The sequence below is a fragment of the Trichechus manatus genome, unplaced genomic scaffold (genome assembly GCF_000243295.1).
Source record: "Trichechus manatus latirostris isolate Lorelei unplaced genomic scaffold, TriManLat1.0 scaffold00003, whole genome shotgun sequence".
In the NCBI taxonomy this organism is placed as follows: Eukaryota; Metazoa; Chordata; class Mammalia; order Sirenia; family Trichechidae; genus Trichechus; species Trichechus manatus.
Genome location: NW_004443939.1, coordinates 25,349,319 through 25,371,892, shown reverse-complemented (window position 1 = coordinate 25,371,892; position 22,574 = coordinate 25,349,319). Strand labels below are relative to the sequence as shown.

Below are 22,574 nucleotides of genomic sequence, written 5' to 3'. Positions count from 1 at the left end.
CACCCATTTTGTGGTATTTTGTTACAGAAATACTAGGAAACTGAAACAAGCTCTTTACTTACTAACAGTTGAGGTATATTATTAATACTTATTAATAGTTTAGGTTCTGAAACGTACTTCAGATTTCCATTCCTTTGTTAAGTCTAAAGTAACTGTTTAATTTCTGTCAAAATGGCAGTCTGAGATGGTTCTGAAAAGTTTAAAACAGGCATAGTCTTCTCCTTTTTATTTGTATGTTATTTGGGTCCACCTTTTTCGAATTACATCGAAAATCTGAAAAGGAAGGTAAACAGTCCTCTTGCCCAGGCTTCGCATCATAAATGGTGCTTCCAATGGTGAGAGGAAGCACTGACAGCTCCAGCATCTGCACTCAATGCCTAGCCCATGTCTTCTTCACATGGTGCAGATCTGAACGGTCCGTGAGCCTATGGAACCATCCTTGGCATAGGGGACCAGTTCTATCAGCAGCTATTTCACCACGCTGCTCAGACCATGTTTGACCAGTCCTGAGTTAGGTAGAGTGTCTGTGAACCTCAGGACACAAAATCAGATGTGTAAGACATAACTGTTTCAATTTTTATTTTGAGCTTTCATTCAGCCAGGTGATACAAACGCAGTATCGTTCAATTCAGGGTCTTTTCAGTCAATTCAGGCCCTCCTCTTCCCTCACCCCTCAGTGCATGGGTGTTCTTGGCAGTTTATGCAGTGGGATCTGGTTCTCAGTTGTCACCATGTGTCATGGTGTCATCTGCCCAGATATCCCTGTTCCCATTGGGCGTCTGGTTACAGATTCATACAATTCACAGCAGGGAAACTCTCCATCTTGCTCTCTCTTGGCTTCTGAGTCTGTCTTGGGTGCATGCTTCTCATACCACATGGAGTGCAGGAGAGCCTTGCATGGCTGTGTAAGGTTCCTCTACCCAGCCACCCCTTTCAGCTATCACTACCAACCTTACCATTTCCAAGTTGTTATCAGAACATTTGTTGCAAAGTGGCTGAGATGTTCCTTTCTAAGAATTACATCACTAGCCCGCTTAAGTAGGTACAGAGTATGGGAGTGTTCCTGCTCTGGGCCCCTGCAGGGTTGCCATCATCAACTCACAGAAAGAATGCGTTTTTTTTGGACATTGTGATGCAATGAGGGCTGCCCTGCCCTGATCTCTCATTCACCAACTGGCTGCATCCCCTGCTTCATTACAATCGGATAAGATATTACATTTCAAACATCCCTCAGTAAAATGCGTCTTCTGGGAGAGTTAACTGATTTAGCACAGACTCTGGAGCCAGACTGCCTGGGTTCAAATCCCAGCTCCACCTTCTACTAACTGTGTAGCCATGGCCTCTCTGTGCCTCAGTTTCCTCACCTGTAAATAGTGATAATATTAATATTAGTGCAGGACTCATAGGCTGCTGTGAAGATAAGATGAATTAATTTATCTATAGCACATAGAACATTATATGTTATATGCTATGTAACTGCAATTATCTTTATTTTGCCATCATTTTTATCTTGTGGCAGTTGTTAGATGAATTATACTCTAAGAAAAGCTCTAAGGAAATAGAAGAAAGGACATATTGGCCTGTATAAGAGATGATGTGGGCAGTGAGAGCCAAACTGGTCTGTAGCATGTAAAACCGCCCGTAATAAGAAAGCTCAGAATAAGCAAAACAACGCATGGGGATAGGGGAGCAGAGGGCACTCTGGACCCCATGAGAGTTCTGGCTGTCATTTGCAAGGAGAGGCGTATAGACAGCTGCAGAAGAGAGCTAAAGACAAAACCTCACATTTTACAATTTGGACAAAGTGCCATGATAAGGCAGAAGTTCTTGGTCATATGGCTTTAAACCAGCTGGGTCAGAAAAGCTGGCAATCAATGGACTTTACATGGCAAAAGTGAAGTTGTCTCTGTGTGTGTGTGTGTGTGTGTGTGTGCCTGCGCGAGCATGTGTGCATGTCTGTGCGTGCGTGCACTCGTGTGTATCCAGGCTGTGTGTAGGACAACCTTCAGTTCCTAGGTGGCTATAGCCTCCCACCAGGAAGCTCATCAATATCATCACCAGGACATGAACCCTGGTAATTATGCAACATATATTTACTGAATAAATGAATAAAAGATGAATCGATGAATGATTAGCCAAACTGCAATACTTAAGGCTCTCTGCTACTTCCTTAGAGGTTCCCCCACTCACCCCAAAAGTTCTGGGTCAGACTTACTTATGTAGGCCTCCTACGCTGATTAAATGGGGAAACTAATCAGCAGAATATTGCCCAGCATCCCCTTTACTTTATGTTCTTAGCCTCAGACTAAGCTACAGATTGTCTCACCCTTTATTAGTGTCCACAGAAATCTTTTAGGCTAGTGAATCTCTCTGAAAACCCTGCAGTAGTTAGCAAGAATTTTTTTTTTTTTTAAAGAGGCTTTTAAAATCATCTCTTAAAATCAACAAGGGTAATTATAAGCCCACAAGTATAAACATGTTCAATCAAAATTGAATTCAGGTCTAAAGAGACTGACTAACAGCATTCCATATAGTGTTCTGTATGTGGAGCCCCAGATTGTGGCTAGCTATGTGTATGATCCATTAATATCAATGACACAAGAAATACAGGAGGAGGGGGAGTACTGGGCTGATTTATTTCAATTTTATTATGAGTTGACAGAACTAGCCATTCATTTATTAGCAATACCTATCTCACTATGGAGCCCTGGTGGCACAGCTATTAAGGGATCAGCTGTTAACCAAAAGGCCAGCAGTTAGAATCCACTAGTCCCTCCTTGGAAACCCTATGGGGCAGTTCTACTCTGTCCTACAGGGTTGCTATGAGTCAGAATCGAATTGACAGCAACAGGTTTGGTTTTGGATTTTATCTCACTATATGTTGCTTTATTTTCTAAAATGGATGCTGAGCTAAATTCTTTAAATCAAGAATTTGATAGCTGCCAGATTTCTGATAAATATCAATATTAATGCAAGAAAATATACATTTGCCTATACTGAATTCATTGGAATTCAAAGTGAGTCTTGGTCCAGAAGACCTTTTTTTTTCAGTTAATGCTAACCTACACTTTATGTCTCCTTTCCGATTTACTTCAATCCTTCCTTTCTAGGACACTTACTGAGCAATTATTATGTGCCAGGAATTGTGTTGAAAGCTGAGGATTTCACAGATAAACAGGACACGGTCTCTACCTCAGAAACTGTCTGAGGAGACAGGCGCTTGAAAAAATAAATATAATTCCACGTGATAAGTAAAATAAAATATCCATGAATAATTTATTAAGGAGGAAGTAATTAATTCTGCTTGAGTAGCGGAGGGGAAAAAAGCTAAAGCAAAAGGTCCTTGAAGAGTCTTCCAGGAGGCATGTCAATAAACAAAGCCCACATTCAGGTGTTTATCTGACTTAAAAAGATGAAACGCTACGTTTTTCCAATGTAGTGGTTACAAGCCCTGCTTGGGCATTGGAATCACTCAAGGACCTCTTAAAAAGCAGGATTAGGGGGCTACACAGACCAATTAAATAGGATCTCTGGAGTCAGCCTCAGTCACAAGTACTTTTTAAAAATTTCTCCAGGTGATTCTAATTATGTTGCCAGGCTTGAGCACAACTCTTCCATAGAAACCAGCTACAGAATACCCTCCTTGTTCTGAACCAAAAAAGAAAAAAACAAAACACCTGTTACCCCTCAAGTCGATTCTGACCCATAGAGACCCCACATATTTTAGAGTAGAATTGCACTCCATAGGGTTTTCAATGGCTATATTCTTATCCAAGAAGATCACCAGGCTTTTCTTTCAAAAGCACCACTGGGTGAGTTTGAACCCTAATCTTTTGGTTAGTAGCTAAGCACAAACCGTTTGGGCTACCCAGGGACCTGCCCTAAACCAAGGGGACCATTATTTTGGAGGAAGAGTAGGAGATGGAACTGAAACTATATATGTCCCTGAAAAGAAAATACAAGAAAACTACAAAGTTTTAAAATCCACAACTTCACTTGTATATTCATAACTGCAGTCAATGTAAAATTTAAATGAAAGTGGCCTAATATATATCATATAAATGATGTTTATTAATAATTAATGACTGGATATTGAGAATTATAAATCAGTATGTGGACCTGAAGACTCTTATATGCTAAAAATTCTGGAGGTTTTAGGTAGTTGGAATGATTCTTGTCTCAAACTATACTGAGTGATTTCTGAACATTTTAAGTATGCAATGGAGTAAGTAAGTGTCATGGTTTGAATTATGTCCCCCCAAAAATGTGTGCATCAGTTTGGCTAGGCGGTGATTCCTGGTACTGTGTGATTTTCCTATATGTTGTAAACCTGCCTCTATGATGTTAATGAGGGAGGATGATTGGCAGTTGTGTAAGGCAGGACTGGATCTATAAGACTGGATTGTGTCCTGAGGCAATCTCTTGAGATATAAAAGAAGTGAGCAGAGAGACAGGGGGACCTCATACCATCAAGAAAGCAGTGCCGGGAGCAGAGCGCGCCTTTTGGACTGGGGTCCCTGCGCAGAGAAGCTCCTAGTCCGGGGGAACACTGATGAGAAGGCCGAGAGAAAGAAAGCTTTCCCCTGGAGCTGACACCCTGAATTTGGACTTTTAGTCTACTTTGACTGTGAGGAAATAAATTTCTCTTGGTTAAAACCATCCACTTATGGTATTTCTGTTATGGCAGCACTAGATGACTAAGACAGTAAGCATAGACTGTAACACCAATTAAAACTCCCCCTTTAAAAAAAAAACTGAGGTAATATGAATAAAGTATAAACTTTAGTTAATAATAATGTATCGATATCGGTTCATTCACTGTGACAAATAATAAGAAAAGAGGTAAAATGCCCAAAGGAATACCTTCATTCATCTATCTTCTATCTATCTAACTATCATTATTGAAGTTTTCATTTATGTAGGGGACAATATAAGAATTCTCTTACTTATAAGAATATAAGTAAGAATACTTTATTGTAAAGTATAATTTGGTAACACAGGTTCTCTGAAGAGGTAGAAGGAATAAGAGGGTATTAGAGATCTTTGATACTTTTGAAGGCCTTAAAAGTCAAGAAAGGTATTGAGGTAAGGGACCAACATGTTTTTAAGAGGGGGGTAAAATCTTCAGAGTTGGGCAGATGAGGTGTACTCTTCTTCCTTTCTGTTTATCCATGAATAATGTTGCAGATGGAAACATGGGGGATGAGATACCATATTTGTAATACTAATTGCCGTCAAGTCGATTCTAACTCATAGTGACCCTATGGGACAGACTAACACTGCTCCATAGAGTTTCTGAGGAGTGGCTGGTGGATTCAAACTGCTGAACTTTTGGTTAGCAGCCAAATGCTTAACCACGGCACCACCAGGGGTCCTTAATACTAACTGATGGAACTACTACCCTTCAAATAAAAACAACATTAGTTTGGAATATGTAGGAAGAAGGAGTCCCTGGATGGTGTAAATGGTTAAACACTTGACTACTAACTGAAAAGTTGGTGGTTCAAACCCACTCAGAGGCACCTCAGAAGAAAGTCCTGGCAATCTGTTTCCAAAAGATCACAGCCTTGAAAACCCTATGGAGCACAGTCCTACTCTGGACATGCATGGGGTTGCTATGAATTGGTTTTATTTTTGTAGGCATAACTCATTTTTATCTTAGTATTACTCATCTGTATACTTCTCAGAAAAATATATTTATTTGTAGGAGCCACTGAATGTTATCTCCCAACCCATGCTCAGGGCAATTGTTCAGAGTCAGTCCAGGAGCTCTTTGTGGTTGAATTAGGGGGAGAAGGGGTAGCATGAGGGTCTGGCTTACACTCTGGGGTCTTCTCCTGTAGTAGTGACAGGCTCTGTGAAAATCCAGGTAATTCTTAGAGATTTCCACAGGTGAGTGGGTGGCCAATTCCAAATGAGTAAGTTCCCCTCCTTTGCTGTCACTGTCCCCATAACCTACCACATCATCAGGCTTGTTACATTGTATTGTAATCATTTGTTACAGGCCTCTGTTTCCCACTAGACTCTAGTGTGGGTTCTTTGAGAGCAGAGACTGAGACCTATTTATCTTTGATTCGCCAACAAGTATCACAACTGGTATGCACTCAATGGTTAATTATTGGAATGAGAATAAACTTTCAGGGAAGTAGAGCAAACAACTGCAGACAGAGTCTAGGAGGTGATTCTGAAATTCTGGGGAGTGTTTGTTACATTCTCTTACAAAGAAATAAAGTATAAAAGCACAGGCAGTCTCCAGATTATGAACAAATTTGTTCCTAAATCTGACTTTAAGTCAACTTTGTACATAAATTGGAACAGTTAGGTACGGTTCATGTCTAATGTCAGTTAGTCAAATGCTTGTCTTAGTATATAGTATATAGTGTACCTTTCTAGGTGTAAAATACAGAAAAGAGACCCAACGGATCCTGGCCTTCAACAGGGCACAATTTTTTATTTTTATTTTTTATTGTACTTCAGGTGAAGGCTTACAGAACAAATAGTTTCTCATGAAACAATAGTACACATGTTGTTTTATGACACTGGTTAACAACCCCACAACATATCAACCTTCTAACTTCTCAACCTTTTTTTTTGGTGAAAATACACATGGCCAAAGATACACCATTTCAAAAATTTCTACATGCACAGTTCAGTGACATTGACTACACTCTTCCAATTGTGCTGTTATTCTCACTTAAGATGAAGGCTTACAGAACAAAATAGTTTCTCATTTAACAGTTACCACAAATGTTGCCCTATGACAATGGTTAACAATCTCACAACACATCAACAATATCCTTACTCAACCTTGGGTTCCCTATCACCAGCTTCCTTGTCCCCTTCTGCCTTCTGGCCCTTGTCACTGGACTCCTGTACCTCGTTAGCCTCATTTGGTTTTACGGGGCTGTCCACTCCCAGGCTGAACGGTGAACCTCGGAGGTAACTTCACCACTGAGCTAAAAGGGTGTCTGGGGGCCATACTCTCAAGGTTTTTCCAGTCTCCTTTAGGCCAGTAAATCTGGTCTTTGTTTTGTGAGTTAAAGTTATGCTCTACATCCCTCTCCAGCTCTGTCCAGAACCCGCTGTTGTGATCCTGGTCAGAGCAGCCCGTGGTGGTAGCCGGGCACCATCTAGCTGTGCTGGACTCAATCCGGTGGAGGCCTTGGTAGCTGTGGACAATTAGTCCTTAAGACTAATCTTTTCCTTGTATCAACAGGGCACAATTTTAAGACATTGAACTTGGGGCAGGGGAAAGAGGTTTTACCAGCATCTTTCTAAAGTACAGGCAGTCCCCAGGTTACAAACGTCTGACTTACGTACAACCCGTAGTTACTAATCAACCCCCATAAAGCCTATTATATTAAAAAATTGAGGTACATACAATGGGTCATAATAACAAACAGGTGCTACTTTGCAGCACGCATCAATACATTATTATTATGTATTATTATGTTAAAGATGTTTTAGTGTATCTGGAAGTGTTTCTTTAATATCTTAGATGGATGCTTATTACCAAATGTTTACCATGCCAAGTTTTTGTTAGCTAATGTGGATGCTCAGAACTCTAGGTAGGAGCTAATAACCTTGATGCTATTAAGGATACCAAATTAAAACTTAACGATAAAATCACATAAAATTCCAGTGATAGCATCACAATTAGCTCTGCAAAACAATACAGTTCTTTACAGTATCTTCCTTTGCTTCTATACTGCGTTTTGTCTGATAAGCACTTGCCAACAAAGGCATCATACTAATTACAATTTGTAAACTGACAAATGATCATTGATTATTTTCTTTCAGAAATAACTCTTCTGTTCTTGTCCTTAAGTTACATTTGGAAAACAAATGGAGGCCTTAAGTGCTTTCCCAAGGAGTTATTTAGAGGAAATCACATTGACAGTTTTAATTCTTAGCAACTGTGAGTAGATATGCATTTTTTAAAAAAAGGAGGACAAAGCAGCAGATATTTTGTGGTCTTTGTGTGTGGAAGAAAATTTCCTTTTTAAAAGTGTATCTGTGCTGTAAAATGCTCTTTTGCTTCCCTGTAAGATTCTTAAATCCTCACCATTCCAAGTTATGTAAAGCACGCCTTCTCTATCTTCCCGGGTGGCTGTGTCAAGAAGGACAAGATGTCTCTAAGCATTTATCCTGGTTTTCCTGTCCTGCAAAGGACGACACATATAAGCTAATTTGTCCAACGACAATGGCTGGTCAGTAGCATGAGTTTGACAGGGGAGATGTGAGCCAGTTTACATGGTCTTTAGTGACTAATAGGGAATGACTAGGAGGTCAGAGAAGATACAGATGAAGGGCAGAGTGTGGTAGAGCAATAGTCACGAGGCTCCAACATTCTTTTGATGCTTTCTCTTCCCTCTTTAACCATCCTCTACAGGAGTCCCTAGGTGGTGCAAACATTTAATGCATTGTCTGCTAACTGAAAGGCTGGAGGTCTGCATCTACCCATAGGCACCTCAGAAGACAAGGCGTGGAAATCTACTTTTGAAAAATCAGCCATTGAAAATCCCATGGAGCACAGTTCTACTCTGACACACATGGGCTCATCAAGAGTTGAAATCGACTCAAAGGCAACTTATTTTTCATAGGTAAACAAGTCTATGATCCCTACATCTATACAAAGGAGCCCTGGTGGCACAATGGTTAACAGCTCAGCTACTAACCAAAAGGTCAGCAGTTCGAACCCACCAGCACCTCCAAAGGGGGAAAAGACCTTGTGATCTGCTTTCATAAAGATGACAGCCTGGGAAACCCTATGGAGCAGTTCTGCTCTGTGATACAGGGTTACTATGTGTTTAAATGAACTCGACAGCACACAACAACAACACATCTATACAAGAGGCCCAGAGCTCTCTCCATCTGGACGTTTCCCTATGTGCACACCATGCATCTCATCTATAACGTTCACCAAACTGATCTTAGTATGTTTCCTCAGTCCTTTTCTCATTTCTGTATTCTCATCTCAACTGATGATGTGAGCAGTTACATAAGCCAGAAATATTTCCTTAATATCCTCATCTATTTGTTCTCTCTTAACCCCATTGCCTTCTGTTGGATTTTACTTCAGAATGTTTCTCAAATTCATTCCTTGCATCCTCCTTCAGTATGGATTGTACCTCGACATGAAGAAAACAAAAATCCTCAAAACTAGACCAATAAACAACATCACGATAAATGGAGAAAAGATTGAAGTTGTCTATGATTTCATTTTACTTGGATCCACAATCAACGCCCATGGAAACAGCAGTCAAGAAATCAGATGACGCATTGCATTGGGCAAATCTACTGCAAAAGACCTCCTTAAAGAAGAGGCCCCAAATAAGTAAAGCAGTACTCAAGAAGAAGAACAAAGTGGGAGGCCTCACACTACCTGATTTTAGAACCTATTATACCGTCATGGTAGTCAAAACGGCCTGGTACTGGTACAACAACAGAAACATAGACCAATGGAACAGAATTGAGAATCCAGACATAAATTCATCCACCTATGAGCAGCTGATATTTCACAAAGGCCCAAATTCCATTAACTGGGGAAAAGACAAGTCTCTTTAACAAATGGTGCTGGCATAACTGGATATCCATCCGCAAAAAACTGAAACAAGACCCATACCTCACACCATGCACAAAAATTAACTCAAAATGGAACAAAGACTTAAATATAAAATCAAAAACGATAAAGATCATGGAAGAAAAAATAGGGACTATGCTAGGAGCCCTAATACATGGCATAAACATAATACGAATCATAGGTAACAATGCACAAGCACCAGAAGAAAGACCAGATAAATGGGAGCTCCTAAAAATCAAACACTTATGCTCATCAAAAGACTTCACCAAAAGAGTAAAAAGACAACCTCCAGACTGGGAAAAAATTTTTGGCTCTGACAAATCCGATCAGCATCGCATCTCTAAATCTACAAGATACTGCAAAACCTCAACAACAAAAAGACAAATAACCCAATTAAAAAATGGGCAAAGGAAATGAACAGGCACTTCACTAAAGAAGATATTCAGGTGGCTAACAGACACATGAAGAAATACTCACGATCTTTAGCCATTAGAGAAATGCAGATAAAAAATTCAATGAGATATCATCTCACCCCAACAAGGCTAGCCTTAATTCAAAGTACACAAAACAGTAAATGCTGGAAAGGTTGTGGAGAAACGGGAACACTTACATACTGTTGGTGGAAATGTAAAATGGTACAACCACTTTGGAAATTGATTTGGTGCTTCCTTAAAAAGCTAGAAATAGAAGTACCATACGATCCAGCTATCCCACTCCTTGGAATATATCCTAGTGAAATAAAAGCTGTCACAAGAATAGATATATGCACACCCACGTTCATTGCAGCACTGGTCACAATCGCAAAAAGATGGAAACAACCTAGGTGCCCATCAGCGGACTAATGGATAAACAAATTATGGTATATCCACGCAATGGACTACTAATCAACGGCAAAGAACAACAACGAAGCTGTGAAACACCATGGAGGAAGCTGGAGGTCATTATGCTGAGTGAATTTAGTCAGTCACAGAAGGACAAATATTATATAAGACCACTATTATAAGAACTCAAGAAAAGGTTTAAACACAGAAAAAAACATTCTTTGATGGTTACGAGGGTAGGGAGGGAAGGTAAGGGTTATTATTAACTAGATAGTGGATAAGAATTATCTTAGGTGAAGAGAAGGACAGCACACACTATAGGGGAAGTCAGCACAACTGGACTAAACCAAAGCTAAGAAGTTTCCTGAATACAAACACTTTGAGGGACAGAGTAGCAGGGGTAGGGGTCTGGGGACCATGCTTTCAGAGGACATCTCAAAGCTTATTAAGAAACTATTCTGCATCCTACTTTGATGATTGGCGTTTGGGGTCTTAAAAGCTTGCAAGCGGCCATCTAAGATGCATCAATTGGTCCCAGCCACCTGGAGTAAAGGAGAATGAAGAACACCAAAGACACAAGGAAAGTATTAGCCCAAGAGACAGAAATGGCCACATAAACCAGAGACTTCATCAGCCTGAGACCAGAAGAACTAGATGGTGCCTGGCCACCACCAATGACCGCCCTGACAGGGAACACAGCAGAGAGTCCCTGATGGAGTAGGAGAAAGGTGGGGTGCAGAACCCAAATTCTAGTAAGAAGACCAGACTTAATGGTCTGACTGAGACTGGAGGAACCCTGGAAAGCATGGCCCCTGGATTCTCTATCAGCCCAGAACTAAAACAAATTCCAAGGCCAACTCTTCAGACAGGAATTGGACTGGACTGTGGGATATAAAGTGATACTCGTGAGGAGTGTGCCTCTTAGCTCAAGTAGATACAAGAGACTAAACGGGCAGCTTCTGTCCAGAGGTGAGATGGGAAGGCAGAAAGGGTTAAGAGCTGGTTGAATGGACATGGGGAATCAGGGGTGGAAAGGAGGAGTGTGCTGTCACAGTATGGGGACAGCAATTAGGGTCACATAACAATGTATGTATAAATTTTTGTATGGAAAAAAATAAAAAAAGATAAAAAAAAAAAAAGACCTCCTTAAAGTGTTCGAAAGCAAAGATATCACTTTTAGGACTAAGGTGTGTCTGACCCAAGCCATGGTGTTTTCAGTCGCCTCATATGCATGTGAAAACTGGACAATGAATAAGGAAGACTGAAGAAGAATTGATGCCTTTGAATTATGGTGTTGTTGAAGAATATTGAATATACCATGGACTGCCAGAAGAACGAACAAATCTGTCTTGGAAGAAGTATAGCCAGAATGCTCATTAGAAGCAAGGAAAGTGAGGCTTTGTCTCATATACTTTGGACATGTTATCAGGAGGGATCAGTCCCTGGAAAAGGACATCTTGCTTGGTAAAATAGAGGGTAGTGAAAAAGAAGAAAACCGTCAATAAGATGAATTGACACAGTGGCTGCAACAATGAGCTCAAACATAGCAAAGATTGTGAGGATGGCGCAGGACCGGGCAGTACTTCGTTCTGTTGTACATAGGGTCACTATGAGTCAGAACCGACTTGATCACCCCTAACAACAACAGCAACGGCAACTATAACATCCTCCTTCACTTAGAACCTCACTGTCTCTTTTGTGGACAACTATAATAACCTTGTGACTGGTCTCTCCACCCTAAGTCTTTTCTCCCACTTATCCATCTCCTAAACTGTTACCACGATTTTTCTCTAATACAAAGCTAATTATGTTGTTCCCTTGCTTAAAGTACTTCAACTTCTCCCCCCATCTAGACTGGAGAATAAAAGCTAGTATTCTTGGCCTTGCATTAAAAAAAAAAAAAAATAACTAAACCATTTACCTTTCTTGCCTCATATCTATAAGTCTCAGATATGGTTGAGCTATTCAGAACAACTTGTAGAACTCCTTACCATTTGTAATTAAACTCTTTACCATTTGTAAACTAAACAGGTATTTATTGTTTAGATACTATTTTCCAGGCATTCTTCCAGGTCCTGGGGATACAGCTGTGGCACCTTTGCAGATACTTCCTGGAAGTCCTTCCTTACCTTCCTTCAAATCTCTGCTCACACATCATCACCTCCTCTGTGCAGTCTCTACTGACCCTCCCAGGCAAAGGCCGTTTTCTGTGCTACCAGAGTAATGTTGACCACACATATACAGCTCTGATGTGGCATATTATTAATATGTCCTCTGGTATCTCTTTCCCTTATGCTACTGAGGACTGAAGTCCTTGAAGACAGAAGCTGTGTTTCCTCCATCTCTGTGTCCTCAGTGTTTACAGCAGAGCCTGGCATGGGGTAGGTGGGTGCCTGGTAAATATTTTCTGAATGAATGACAATATGTGCCCAACAATGTGTGCCAAAAGGAGCCCTGGTGGTGCAGTGGTTAAGCACTTGCTGCTAACCAAAAGGTTGGCGCTTCGAATCCACCAGCAGCTCCATGGGAGAAGGATGTGGCAGTCTACTTCCATAAAGATTACAGCCTTAGACACCCTATGGGGCAGTTCTACTCTGTCCTGTAGGGTTGCTATGCATTGGAATCGATTTGACAGCAATGGGTTTGGTTTCTGAATGTGTCCAGGAGAAATCTGCTTGCCCCGTATTCTCTCTTCAAAATATAGACACATCACCAAAGGACCTACACATACAAAGGTTATGCCTATGCACTTAATGTAAAAGCAATTTTCTAAATTTCTGCAATAAAATAATTTCATTTTGCTGAAAAATAAAAAATAACTGGAAAGAATGTTAGCAATGGTAGTCTCCGGGTGGTTGGCTCCCAAAGGTAACCTGGGTGCCCATGTTCTCTTGGTCTGAAATGTCAACCTCTGCCCCCCTTACACATACTTCCCTGCCTGATTAACTCTCACTGATCCTTCATATCTCAACTCATTTGCCATTTCCTCAGAGTTTTCCTAGGTACCCCCTCCCCAGATTAAGTGAAGTCCCCCTATCATGTGTTCTTATAGCACTAAATATTTTCCCTTTGAAGCTCCAAAGCCAGTTGTCATTGAGTCCGTTCTGACTCAGGGCGACCCCATGTGTGTCACAATAGAACTATATTTCACAGGATTTCCAGTGGCTGATTTTTCAGAAGCAGATCACCAAGACTTTCTTCTAAAGTGCCTCTGGGTGAACTTGAACTGCCAGTCTTTCTGTTAGTAGCCAAGTGCTTGACTGTTTGCACCACACAAGGATTTCTTAAAGTCCTTAGTAGTCTGTAATTATATATATTTGTGCAATTATTTGATTAATTTCTATTTCCCCTACAAGCCCGTAAGTTCAACAAGAGCAGGCTCCATCTCTGTGACATAGAAGATGCTCGATACATATTTATTGAATAAATTTAAAAAAATGATCATTAGAATGATGTAATTTAATCCTCATAATAATTATCCAGGATAAACACTGTTATTAAATGCATTTTCTAGAGAAAACGAGCACTGAATGTGATTAAGCAATCTGCCCCAGGCCACATAGTCAGAGATGAAACCTGGACAGCTACTGGATTCCTGCCCACTGGCTTCTGTATCACAGAGAACTAATCTACAGCTATTTTAAAACTTTAAATAGATAGGCTTAGCTTTATTATTCACTGTTGAGTGCCTAAGAAAATTAATTTTAAACATGAGTTTTAAAAAAAAAATATGAGTAGATCTACACAGGATTTGTCTTTCTTGGTCTCTCAGCTCTGACTGGAAATAAGTTAGTATTAACAATGTTGCTGAAATCTCCACCAAGAAGATCTGTGTGGTGCCTGGAGTATAACAATAGAAAAGGTAAGCCTATTTTCTTCTCTAAAGTATGGTTCTTGTATAATTCCCAGTGTGAGTTTGAAATAATTAAAAAAGTAATCTTATATTTGCATTTAGTGAAACATATCTGACAACTGGATATTGAAGAATTTATCGTTGCATTATTTTATAGCCTTCCTAATTTCCTAATCCTATTTCTCTTACAGAATGGGTATGTTCTTTTCTATTAAAAAACACTGAAAAGTAATGGTAGATGAAGTGTGATCACGTTGAGCAGCTGCTTAGAAACTCAGTGAAGCATGGGTCTTGATTACACAGAATTCTATAAACCACAGATTTGGAGACTAGAACAGAGAGGCACATCTTGTGTACAGAGGTACCACATGGGTACATCTTGGCTACACTGAGCATTTGCTGAGGTCATTTCCTAATTCTGCTGTTAGCTGCCAATTGACTTGACCCAGAATTAACTAATATACATTCCCAATCTGCAGGTTACTTAGCTCAATGAAAAGGGCTAAGATGACCCTGGATGGTACATACAGTGATCGTGCTTGCTGTTAACTGAAAGGTTGGTAGTTCAAGTCCATCCAGAGGTACTTTGGAAGAAAGACCTGGAGATCTACTTCTAAAAAATCAGCCATTGAGAACTCCACGGACACAGTTCTACACTGTCATACATGGGGTCCCCGTGAGTTGGCCTCGACTCAACAACAATTGGTAACGGGTACTGGAAATGCTGAATTCAAAATGGATTCCAAGGGAACTAGAACCCACACCCACACCCCGAAGAGAAAGAAAGGACTATTATTGCCCCCTCCTTCCCAAGTTTGATACCGACAAAAAGTGATATGGATAAAGGGAATGCAGGTTGCCAAGGGAGAACTAGTTTCTAACTCATTAGGTATCTGAATGCCCAGTTCATCTGCTTCTGGTGGCATGTTGCTATTTTTAAAGCTGATTTAAGTCATCCTTAAAAACAGGCCAGTAATTCTATTCCCTTTCTTTCAAATGGGTTCTTTTATTATTACTCAGTCAAGCAGTTAGGAGTAGAACTCTGAGGAATCAGCTGCTGCACCTGACATGTTGCATCACATTAATGCTGCATTTCAGACATGAATTATTTTAATACCCCACTTTATAAGTTACTGTCTAAATTCTTATAAGAATTAGCCCCGTGTTATTCTTTAACTACTTAATAAAATCTCTCTCCAGATTATCTCACTCAGAATGAAACAGTGGAAAGCAGGTCAGAGAACTTTTGTCCTGTGGGTTAGGCAAATTCTCTTACGCCAGGGCAATGGGCTGATGCTCTAGTGATTAGGAATGTCAGGAAGCATGGAATGAAGGGAACATTCAATTCAAAGCTATTTGTCTCACCTCGAGAAGTGCAGAACTCTTGCAAACTATCGTAAAAGCACTTGATTGTCATCTGACATAGTTTGGCCATAATGAGAAATTTCCAGAATAACAAACAGGGAAATATTTGCAAATGGCATGAAATATTACAGACCAGAGCAGTGCTTTTCTTTGATGGAATGTCTTGGTACACTATGCATGCATTTTTTTTCCAGAGCTGTGTAGACACACATTTGCTTAAACACATTAATTTGCCCTTTCTTACTGACTCATTGGACAAAAACAGGTTCATACCACCATGTGTAGTGTATCACTCAGGATCCAGGCAGAAAACAGAAACTGCTATAAGAACTTCAAATAGAGAAAATGCAATACCAAGTATTGTTTACACAGGTGATGGAAGACCTGAGAAGCCATTCAGGAAAAGGGGCAACCTAAAGATGTGCAACAGCAGGAAGCCACTACCGCTAGGAAGTGGCATTTCCAGAAACCAGAACACTCAGGCTGGAATGAATACCACTGTGGAGGGTGCCCATCACAAGCTGGGACCACAGGGAGAAGGGTGTCCAGTGGGAGTGGAGCCAGAGGAGAGACAACTTCCTCTAGAAATGTCACCCACAGCAGAGGGAGAGACACCTTGACTTCTCCCTTCTTCCCACTCTTCAAGCTTCTGCCATTACTACCTGGAAGCAACTTGTCAAGGGAGCCTGGAAAATGTTTCCTGTGAGTGACAGCAGAGCAGGGAAAGGAAGGAAATGGATCTAAGGACAAAGAGGCAAATGACCAACCAGCACAGATATGCTGACCTACTTGTCCCATCTGTGGCAAATATCAAGTATATTACTTTTGTGCTCTCAGCTTTGAAATTCAGTTAACTGTTTCTTTTCTTTTACTTACAATTCTTGGTGACTTGTATTGACATATTCCTTGTGTTCTGTGTAACCCTTTCATGGTCCAATTATCTTCTGCTTTGAATTTTTTGTCGTTACCATGTATTGTCATTAATGGAAACATGCTGAGTCATGGAGTATGTTTAAATTTTTAGTTGGTAATATAGATTTTGAGAAATATTATGTGGGGTACATGGTTAGCAAAAACCTTTGGGGGTTCTTGGGTATTATGATTGGTGTGTGCCCGTCTTTACCATTGGACCTTGGTTGCTGGATATATTGTGTGGCGCGTTCCATTAGGTTACATGGGGAACATGAAGTTTTCCAAATACAAAATCAAAAAATGCAAAACCAAGCCCACCAGGGCTCCCTAACTATCACACAGGAAACCATAAATATGCTTACAAGGCTTATCTAGGGGTACAAAAGCAAAAAAAGACAAAATTTTTACCCAGTCACACTTTCTGGATGTACTATCTCATATTTAAGCCTCCTACCCCAGCTGTTTTGCTTCAATAAACGTTTCTTTCATCTTTCACCATTACACAAGTCCCCACTGATGGGCAGCAAACATTTTCAGCGGTAAAAAATAGATTACTAAGAAACCTGAGGGCCAGATAAAGTGGGTGGTCAACCGTATATACCACATACTATGAAAGGGGTAACACATAGGTGCTGGAGTTTGCTGTGGTAGAAAAGCAGAGACAACCGGGAGAACACATAAAGGGAGCAGACAGTGGAGAAGGTATGGCACATTTTATTTGGATATGACTTTATTAAAAAAAAAAAAACAACCAATGGTTATCATATGGGGAAGAGACAGTCTCATCAACAAATGGTGCTGGCAAAATTGGATATCTATCTGTAGAAAAATGAAACATGGCTATACCTCACACCATATACAAAAAACTAACTCAAAATGGATCAAAGACCTAAATATAAAACCTAAAACTCTAAAGATCATGGAGGAAAAATTAGGGACAATTCTAAGGGCTTTAATATATGGCATAAATAGAATACCAAACATAACTAAAACTGCACACACAGAAGAATTCACTAGATAAATGGGACCTCCTAAAAATTAAACACCGTGCTCAACAAAAGACTTCTCCAAAAGAGTAAAAAGAGAACCTTTAGATTGGGAGAAAATTTTTGGCTACAGCATATCTGACAAGGGTTTAATCTCTAAAATTTATAGAAAACTTCAACAACAAAAAGATAAACAATCCAGTTTAAACAATGGTCAACGAATATGAATAGACACTTCACCAAAGAAGACATTCAGGTTGCTAACAAACATATGAAGAAATGCTTGTGATCATTAGCCATTAGAAAGATGCAAATCTAAACTACAATGAGATACTATCACAACCTAACATCCCTGGTACTAATCAAAAACACAGAAGAAAAATATTGGTGAGGATGTGGGGAGATTGAAACTCTTATACACTGCTGATAGGAATGTAAAATTGTACAACCACTATGGAAAATGGTATGGCACTTCCACAAAAAGCTAGAAATAGAAATACCACCTGATCCAACAATCCCACTCCTAGGTATATACACTAAAGGAATAAGAGCTATGATACGAAGAGACATATGCACACTCATGTTCATTGTAACATTAGTCACAATAGCAAAAAGGTGGAAACAACCTAAGTGCCCATCAATAGATGAATGGATTAAAAAACTATGGTACCTATACACAATGGAATACTACACAATGATAAAGAATAATCATGAATCTGAGAAACATCTTACAACATGGATATACCTGGAGGGCATTATACTGAGTGAAATAAGTCAATTGCAAAAAGACAAAATATTGTATAAGACCGCTTTTATAAAGTTAACAACAAAAAGTTTACACACAAGAAAAAAAAAAAAAAACTTTGATGGTTACCAGGGATGGGAGGGGCTGGGAAGGAAAATTACCAAAGATAGTAGGCATATGTTAATATTGGTGAAGGGTAAGGCAGTACAGTATATGGGAGAAGTCAGCACAACATGATCAAGGCAAGTGAGAATACTGAGAGGAACACAGGAATAAAGGACAATTATGGAGCCCTGGTGGCACAGTGTTTAAGAGCTTGGCTGCAAACTAAAAGTTGGAGGTCGAATCCACCACCAGCTCCTTGGAAACCCTATGGATGGTAGCATAGACAATCCTGCAACAATAGAATCAATAACAAATAATCTATGAGTGGATACATAGATAGATCAATCGATAGATATGCCAAGAGGTGAGGGAAGGGCTAAGGGAGTACACCCACCAGCAGATACAGGTTCAGTGGTGAAAATTTCTAAATACATAACTGTAGGTGCTCCTCATATATTAATATAGACAATAGAGCACACAAGTGGCACAGTCAGGGAAACCTCTTAGACATAAACACCCCATGGGATGAATTTTGCAGGCTTGAAGGCAAAGGACCATAGACATCTACATCAATTGGCACAACATAGCTCTTGAAGACAATGATCTACATCTTACTTGGGTGAGTAGTGTCTGGGGTCTTACAAAATTACGAGCGGCCAGCTAAGATATAACAATTTGTCTCTTCTAGTCTAGAGCAAAGGAGAATGAAAAAGACTAGAGACTCAAGGGAGCAATTAATGTAAAGGACTAATGGACCACATGAACCACAGCCTACATGACCCTGAGACCAGAAGAACTAGATGATGCCCAGTTACCACTACTGACCACTCTGACTGGGATTACAACAGAGGGTCCCAGACAGAGCGGGAGAAAAATGTAGAACAAATGATCAAATTCACAAAACAGACCAGACTTACTGGTCTGACAGAGACTGGAAGAATTCCCGAGATTATGGCCGCTGGATACCCTTCTAGCTCAGAACTGAAGCCACTCCTGAAGTTCACCTTTCAGCCAAAGATTAGACAGGCCTATAACACAAATAATAACATGCATAAGGGACATGCTTCTTAGATCAATCAAGTATAAGAGACCCAATGGGCAACACCCACCCAAAAACAAAGACAAGAAGGCGGGAAGGGACAGGAAAACTGGATGAATGGAACCAGGGTGGAAAGGGAAAGGGGGAGAGTGCTGACACAATGTGGGATTGTAACCAATGTCATGAAACAATTTGTGTATAAATTTTTGAATGAAAACTTAATTTGCTTTGTAAACTTTCACCTAACATACACACACACACACACACACACACACACACACAAAGCAACCCTGGGTGAAATGCCTTATTTTAAAAAGAATTATATATCTTTTGATATATCCAACATTAAAAAAATAATAATAAAATATCCATGACTATTTATTGTGCATTCACCGGGTCCATCATTCACTTTTTAGAATGGTTTTAAGGGCAAACAAAATACAAAGAGAAATGGACTCTGGGCTGAGAGCTCTTCTAGAAAGGAACAGAGAAGCTATGGGTGAAAAAGAAAAGGGGTAAACTGCGCTCTCCATGTCCGTCATACCTGCTTTCTATCTCCATTTCCTTTTGGCGTCCCCTAGGCTTCCCAGGGCATCATTTCCCTAGTCCCCTCCTTATGTTCCTGGAAGTCTGGTAGACCCTGACTGGTACCTGCCTACAGGGAGTTCATGCTGCCATAGCCAGTAGTCAAGTCTCACTGTTGGTGTTGTGAGCCTGCCTCTCTTGGATCCCAGCCTCCAGGCTTTGCCACCCGCATGCATTTCTCTTGTCCCCCTGGAACTCATCAGACCTGAATCTCACTGCCAGAGGGCTAGGTTCTCTTCATAACTTCCATCTAGAGCCCATTATGTGCCCAGAACTGGACTAGACACTTTACATGGATTATCTCATTTAATCCTCATGCCAACTCCCAGTTTACAGATGAAGAAACAGAGATTAAATCATTTTCCCAGGGTCACCCAACCTGTAAGCTGTAGAAGCGAGATTTGAACTGATTTCTCTGGCTCCAAGCAGCTGCTCTTAAATCCACTTCATTATACTGCCTAAGAAGTCCCTGGGTGGTGCAAATAGTTAAGCGCTCGGCTGCTAACCAAAAAATTGATGATTTGAGTTCATCGAGAGGCACCTCAGAAGGAAGTCCTGCTGATCTACTTCCAAAAATCAGCCATTGAAAACCCTGTGGAGCACAGATCTACTGTGACACATGTGTGGTGGCCATGAGTTGGAACTGACTTGACGGCAATAGGCAAACTGCCTCGAGCAACCCAGGGGCAGTACAGAGCAGCAGGATCACTGGATGCTACTCATTTGTACCAGGCTGTCAGCCTCTGGAGAACTTTGTTCTTTAACTAGGCTCCTCAAAGCCATAGTCACAGCTCCGAACACAAACAGGAGACCTGGACGGGTAGACACACTGGCCAATGACAGTGTACATGCTCACTGTGGACTGTCCAGGCTCATGCAATACGCTCTCCCAGTCCCTGGGTTCCTAATAAGCCTTCCATCTCACAGAGTGAATTGGTGTCAGGTAATCAAACACATTTCTTTCCTTGTCTCTTCTCATTTAGGGGGCTGTATTTACTTCCTACAGCTTATTTTGTACCACTTATCAGGACTGATATAAAAATCATTCTAATAATAATCCACCCAAACTGGCCTTCATATCGGGTGTCTACTGGAGTATAACAGAAATCTTTTCATTTCAGTTTTAAAGCATTGCTTTATCCAACCAACTGACTGCAAACTGACACACACAATCTAACCTAAAGGCTATGGATCAGCAAGGTAAATCAGAAATTCTATTAGCTTTCCGACCTGGGGTTTATGCCATTCATTTTAAAAGAAATCACAACCTTATACAGGAATAGGAAAATCATCGCGGAGAGATTCATTTTTAAAAGCATCCACTTAGCTATTACACAAGGGCCAAGAAGGCAATAGCTTCTGTATCACGGAGAGATATCTTTTATTTCTGTTCATTGACTTTGACAAAGACAGTAAATAGTGTACAGAGAATAGGTATTTTGAAGAAATATTAAAATACTTATTAACATAACATTAAGAACTATAAAGTCCCTTGGGGAGAGAGAAAAATTAAAACGCCTTTGGTACCTCATGAAACTGCACCAGGCTTATATAAATCTAAATTCCTTACCTTAACCTGAGTTTAAAATAATGAGCTAACCTGATAGAGCTTTACAAATCCTAGCGACGAACGTTATCATTTATTACCAGAATGAGTGATAATAGGAGTAGCAGGGAGCTATCGCACATTGAGAAGTGTCCAAAGAGTTTAGCAGGACAATATTTCTTTTTCACAATACAAAGATAAAACAGTCGTAAAACTAAGAGTTCATATCATTCTCTTGGAGGAGAAGGGCAGGTGGGTGTTCTGGTTAAACAGATTGTAACCCTCTCCTATAAGAGCGTGAAGGAGAATGAACAAATGCAAGAGGTAATATTCACTCCACAGTACAAGAAGGTACATGGATTTAAAGTCCATCACAGTAATTAAATTCCAATGTTGACACAGTACATCTCCACACTCAGAGTTCTAAATACAGTTTATACAGTGCCAACAAGCAAAATGCAAAGCACATGAATATTTATCTCTGGAGCAAGGATTCTTCTGCCACATGCTCAGAAAAGAAGGGTTGAGACTGTACAGTCCAAAACATAGTCCACAGAATTTGATGATAATCATTTCAAAATAATTGAGACGATCCCGTGGCCTCATCTGAGACAGTGATTTGCAACCATTTTTGGTTGCAGAACTCCGTATACAAATGAAATCTAATTAGAAGTCAAATATTTGAGATAAAAGTGGAATGGTCAGCTGATCTATAAGGGTTGCCACTCAAGCCAGAGTAGACTCTGAGACACATAACCTAAAAACTACTGTTTTAACCCGTAAACAAGTAAAATAAAAATTCACTTGGCATTTGATTGAGTTTAATATTAGAAAAAAAGAGAGAGAGAATTCGAGGTGGTTTTAAGGTATTGCAACATAGTAGAGAACTATATATTTCAGAGAAAGAGCTTATGGAATTGGCAGATACTGATAGGGAAGCAATATGGTTAGAAGTAAATGTTATTTACTTTCTGCCACTCTTCAGGAAGATACCATCTTCTTTCATATTATTCCCAGGTCCCAAACTGTGAATC

The 22,574-nt window shown here is 40.1% G+C and overlaps 1 protein-coding gene across 2 annotated transcripts in view; it reads right to left on the bottom strand.

Annotated features, from left to right (window-relative positions):
* ST6GALNAC3 (ST6 N-acetylgalactosaminide alpha-2,6-sialyltransferase 3) overlaps window positions 1-22,574 on the bottom strand; it is a 667,044-nt gene that overhangs the window by 48,307 nt on the left and 596,163 nt on the right. The window lies entirely within an intron of this gene.